General features: G+C 39.0%; 1 protein-coding gene across 2 annotated transcripts in view; it reads left to right on the top strand.

Annotated features, from left to right (window-relative positions):
• Nucleotides 1-2,693: 2,693 nt before the first annotated feature.
• LOC126353808 (uncharacterized) overlaps nucleotides 2,694-6,000 on the top strand; it is a 341,733-nt gene continuing 338,426 nt past the window's right edge. Inside the window, exon 1 of one of the 2 annotated variants that reach the window (XM_050002905.1) lies at nucleotides 2,694-2,913. The gene's annotated coding sequence lies outside the window, so the exon portion shown is untranslated. The remainder of the gene's footprint in view (nucleotides 2,914-6,000) is intronic. The other variant, XM_050002906.1, reaches the window with a different exon arrangement.

The following is a 6,000-nucleotide window of genomic DNA, read 5'->3' as shown; positions in this document are numbered from 1 at the left end:
AAAGAGAAGCTAGACTCCAATCAGTATACTCCCGACTCCGATTCTTTAAAAAATCGACCACCAATGTATAACATAGCTTCAAATGTTTGATTCCTTTTGAATGAGTTACTGTGATAAATATTTGACGTTAAGAACGCAAGAGAAGAAAAACCTGAAATTCTGTTTTACAGTTTGTTGAAAGTCGCTAAGTGGCCTCATGAAACACTGCCTGATTATAGTCTGGGTAACTTGCACTCTCTTTTAAGAAAAGAGAATTTTTCACGGATCTCTCTGTATATTTCGTACCTCCTGAACTATGATATAATTTTGCAGGTACATTAAGTAGTATATGTGGGTATTGTGTTTTACGAGTAGATGTAGAAGTAGAGAATTAGTAAATGGCTCTGAGCACCATGGGACTTAACATCTGTGGTCATCAGTCCCCTAGAACTTAGAACTACTTAAACCTAACTAACCTAAGGACATCACACACATCCATGCCCGAGGCAGGATTCGAACCTGCAACCGTAGCGGCAGCGCGGTTCCAGACTGTAGCGCCTAGAACCGCTCGGCCAGTCCGGCCGGCAAAGAACTAATACATCAAGCCTGATGCTGAAGCTCTACTTCACGGACAGAGAAAATGTAAGCAACAAACTAGCTTCCTTTCGTTACTCTGTGGAACGCGTCAGCGAGAAAAACTATCGAAGAGGTTTGACACGTGTAAAGTTGCTGGAAGTCGCTAGGCACTCTCGTTCTAATATATAGGATGGATATAGTCTTAATAAATGATGCGCTGTGGCTATACTGCCTCAAACATACATGCAGTTTCTAACTTTAACAATTGGTTTTATAATGTTACTTATAATTAGTCTTGTTTGCAAAAATGTTTATTCACATGACCGGTTTTGCTTCTACTACAACCATCTTCAGATCTGAAATGACAATGATACTAATTTACTGTTTCACAAATGCAAACCTATTTCATCCTATCCGATCAACATCAAATGTACCAGAACGTACCTGCAATTTTGGTTACCGGGCTAACCCGTCCCCACACAGCAACCTTCACATGCAGCGTCACATTAAATTGGTTCGCAGAATGCACGTGATTTATACCTATTATAAAACTCTTACCGACAGGTGGCGTCTCGTCCATTTGTTACATTACATATGCACATACTGTATTAAGTAGATTTTTCTAATTTGCTTTTATCTCTAAAAATACTTACAAGGGGGTCATCCATATTGTAAATCACGGATTTTGATGCGCTTCAAATATGTTGTGGAGGCTCTTACCGTGAGTACCTGGCTATCCGATTTTTTTAGCGACGGGCCTTGGTTTTTGAGAAAATCGATTCTGAAGTTCATTGGGGGCTTTGTATGCCAGTAACATAACATATATTCCGAGCAAGTTAGCGTATCGCAGCGGTAAAGGTTCACGGTTACCGCGCTATAGGTACCAAGTTCGACTCCTGTTCCCATATATTTTTTTATGTTTGGAAGAACCATCCGGAAAATTTGGGCCTAATGTTCAAAAACGAGTAGAAGAATTAACTGGGAAATACAGAAATGTAGTCGTGTCCTGCACGAAATCCCGGAAGTTCACGAAACTGGTGTACGAAAAATTTTTGCGTTCTGTAATTCTTTCGGATATGGGCCAGAAAATTTTTTTGTTCATTATCGATTCGTGAGGAGGGCAAATCGATTAAATTTTATACGATCATCTATTCACTGATGAAAGGAAAGCGAGAACCTGCACCCTAAAAGTAGTCCCACCAAAGTGCACTCCTTACTGCCACCCGTGCGATGATTATTTTTACCGACAGGTGAAAACCTTTACGAAAATTATTCAGCATGCTCCCGACTTAATGAAAGACAATAGAGAGATCGCTTCAAGGGAGATTCGATAAAATTACATTCGCTAATCCTACATCAATTCGCCGCAAATAATTTTGAAAGCGTGATTAGATACGAATGGTTCGCATTGAAATTAACTCGTGAAAGAGAAATCTTTTTGAATGAAAAATAATTGTGTTTCCCGGTATCGCTCGTGACAAAATCGTGCTCTTGCAAGATGGTTTCTTTCATAAAATGAGCGTGGTGCTCCGAAAATTGGTGCTTCGATTGTTTCTATGGTAAGTTTCACCCAAAATATTGTTCTGGCACATGAAGCAATGCGGACGATGAAAAATAAGATTTTGTAATATTGTATGACAGAAAAAATTAACAACTGAAAATATCTTTATAATTTCGCACACCTTACACTGTTTATATTCTTTGAAATAAAAGTGAAAAATTTTGTCGATTTAAAAAAAAAAGAAAAGAAAAAAAAATAAACTGGACGAGCAGGATTCGAACATGGTACCTCCAGTGTGGTAGCCGGGTACTTTTACCACTGCGGTGCGCTGGCTTCCTGGGAATACATGTAATGTTACGGATATACAAGGCGCACAATGAACTTCAAAATCGATTTTCTAAATAACCAAGGCACATCGCTAAAAATCCGGATAGCCAGGTACTCAGGGAAAGTGCCTCTGCAACATATTTTAAGTGCATCAAATTCGGTGATTTATAGTATGGAGGGTCCCCTTGTTAATTGAAATCTGTAGTTGCCAAGGTTAAAATCTGTACTTGTCAAAATTAAAATACACAATAAAATTATAATTTTTGTACGATCGAAAACAAAGGGCGATTTCTATATCCATGGCGCTGGTGTAGTCTTGTTTTCCTCCATGGTCTGCTTGCGTGGTTCCCGCTATTTTGGTGTTGTGCCGCGAGCCGTTCAGTCGTCTAATGTCCATCGCCGTGGGTAAGAGGGCAGTGCAGAGGGCCCCGTCAACGACGTTAGGTACTGCACGCATCTTCCAGCTGTTTCACCGTGCACCATCTCTCATCCTTCGGCTTGGACTTCTATAAGCAACAGCGATCATTTCAGTAAGTCGTCATAAATACTAATATAGGCGTTATGATCGAACTCGCTTTGCTCGTTGAGGATTAAATACGGGTCTTTCTTTTTGAGGGTATATTTCAACTACTTCCAAAATGTTAAGAAACCGTCCTTTACGAGCTCCATGTAGGATGTCCAAGTTTTGTTCAGTGTTCATGACTGAGTACTTTAAGGTAGCCATACGCGCCTCAAACGCTGTTTTGTTTTGAGAGTAGATGTGCTCCCTGAATCTGGTTTCAAAATTCCTACCAGTCTGCGCTATGTATTGTTTACAGCAGTCATCACACTTGATCTTATATACACCTGATCCTCAAATTTATTCCTACTATTACAATGTATAACCAGTGATTGCAGTATCCCATCAGACATTGTCTGTTTTTGCGAAGTTTGTGACACGTCAGGGTTCTTACGTATTAGGACAAAGATAATGAAAGAAAATTTAAAAATAAAATTTAACAAAAGCTGCAAAATTTATCAATTGACTTATTCTGTTAAACTTTGAACATAAGATTACTTTTCTTAATAGTTATATTTTATATTATAAATTCGGTCAATTTTATGAAATACTGAAATAAAGTTGTTTCTGCCTCTGGAAACCGTTAGATAGGCAACATGCAACAATGTTGTGCAACTTTTTAGCTACTTAATGACATACATGGTGATCAGCTGTCCCTACCGATCCGTTTTATGCAACCCCCATTCTGTATCAGGAACGGTATTCAGACGGGCGACAGCCACCTAACAGATATAAGTTCCCTCTCAGAGCTTTTGGCGACTGTTGATAAAAGGAATCATACTATAAAAAGTACAAGTGAGGACTAGCCATGCGTTGCACAGTAGTTTTGGATATTAAGTCATACTTATCCAATTTTCTCCCATCTTACTTTGTGTAATTAGTGGTGTATACATATAACTTTTGGATGTCTCTGTAAGTTTATTCCGTTTACAGTACTTAATATTTCGTAAAAGGTTCAGAAACGTTACCTTATAAAGTGTTTCGCCATAGGAAACAGAGAAATTAACAGGTAATATCAAAATATAAAGCGTGGAAGTAGCAACTTCCACGTATATAACAAAATGAAAAGATTAATGTACAAGGTGTTAAGCTGCGCCTATCGATGTTATGCATCCTCACATGAAATAATAATGTTGTTGCCCAGTTCACTCTACAAATGCTAAGACCTTTGTAGAACTGTCGCAGATAACTGGTAAATTATACGAAGATATTTAGACCTATTGTACAAATTTTGTTTATGAAAATACTTTACCACATTAACGGGGTGCGTCATATATTGATCTTTTCATCGGGCTATATACCGGAAAGTTATTTCCATGCTTCCTATTTTTATATCTCCCGTTAATTTGCATGTTTCCGATAGTGAAACACTCTTTGCAAGACAGTGCTTCTGAACCATTTACGAAAGATTCAGTACTATAAACGGAATAAACTTACAGCGACATCCAAAATCTGTATGACTACACCGCCAATTACACAAAGAGATACTGGAGACAGTTGGATAAGTATTGAAGAAGTAAAGCATATCTTGGTCCAAAAATACCGTGTAATTCATTGCCAGTCTTCACTTGTTTCTTTCTTTTTTTTTTTTACAGTATGATTCCGATTGCTGACAGTCGCTCAAAACTCTGTGAGAGAACTTAAACAACGATTACGTGGCTGTCGCCTGTATGGATACCATTCCTGATTCAAACGTAGAGCGGGTTGCATGAAACAGATGGGTAGATTCCTCCAGCAATTGCTTCACTTATAGTCTGTTTCTTGAATACTGTCAGTAATATTTGTGATCGAAGAGATGGCAACCAGAAAAGACTATCAGTAAATGCAGCAGTGATATCTATCCTAGATACCATATAGTGCGCACGATGAAGTATCCCCAAATTCAGTTGTATATTTATACGAAGCAAGGCTAACAACTATCTGCCACTCAAAGAGGAATTGATATCAAACAATTTTGTTTTTATGTTGGCACGTGCTGTGTAAGTCTATCAAGCTTTTCAGATAGCCATATCGTGTGAGTTTCACTAAAAAAAATGCTGCCCAAAAATACAATGCGTACCTTCACGGCAGTTATTTGCTTTTTATGGGTACCGGGCCGTGGGCCAAGGAATATTTATGTCTTACGTTGTGTCTCCAATGCATAGGTTCGACGACCGTCGTTTGTCACACCTAGAGTATATAAAATCACTTGGATATGGGGTCAAATGTACATAGGAACTACAAAAAGAAACTTAAAACCCGCGTTAAGGAACACAAGTGCAATTGGCGGCTAGCAACACGGGTAAATACTGTGGTAGGTTATGCAGCGGGACCAGGGAAACACCAAATTTGTTTCTCTGGTACCATAGTTTTATTAAGATTTAGTGATCACTATGCTAGGACGTACAGAGAAGCCATAGAAGTTCATAAACACAAAAACAATAGAATACGGCATGTTAGGTCCAAAGGTTGCGGCCACTTATGACGCTAACAGGCGATGAGAAAAGAAAAGTGGGTTAAGAAAAAGTTCACTATCGTATTTAACAGAAAAGTGTAAGGACTGCGATTAGTAAACTTGATTGTTAGTATTAAATAAAATTCTATAACACAAATCGGCGGGAGTCCGCGAACTTAAGATGCATACATAGTCCGACAACTTGATCAAGCTGCGTTCGGTCTCCTGCGCCAGCTCCTGGTGGGGTCAAGGAGGTTAGATTGTTAGAATTTGTTCTATATGTGAAGTAGGTTATAATTTAACCTCCAAGCGTGGGACGGATACCACAATTCCTCTGCGAGTGCTGCAGTGCAGCGCTTGCTAGAAAAAGAAGCTGAACGCATGGAAATGAGCTACATCTGTCTAAACAAGAACGTGGCAAGTACTGTTCACTCTGTCTTCCGTTATTGGGATTACTAGACGCGTTTTACAAATGAGATAAGGGGCGAGCGCATGCTATGAAAGTTAAAAATGCCTTAATTTCGTGTGCTCCCTGCCGCCGTTGGATAAGCAGCTGCAGCAGCAAGTCGTATAACCCTAGCTTACTTATTTGTTACATAGTTTAATTAATTTCTTTGCGTGTTT

Source organism: Schistocerca gregaria, chromosome 3 (assembly GCF_023897955.1).
Source record: "Schistocerca gregaria isolate iqSchGreg1 chromosome 3, iqSchGreg1.2, whole genome shotgun sequence".
NCBI lineage: Eukaryota > Metazoa > Arthropoda > Insecta > Orthoptera > Acrididae > Schistocerca > Schistocerca gregaria.
The sequence above is the reverse complement of the archived record's forward strand: the minus strand, read 5'-3'. Positions and strand labels throughout refer to the sequence as shown.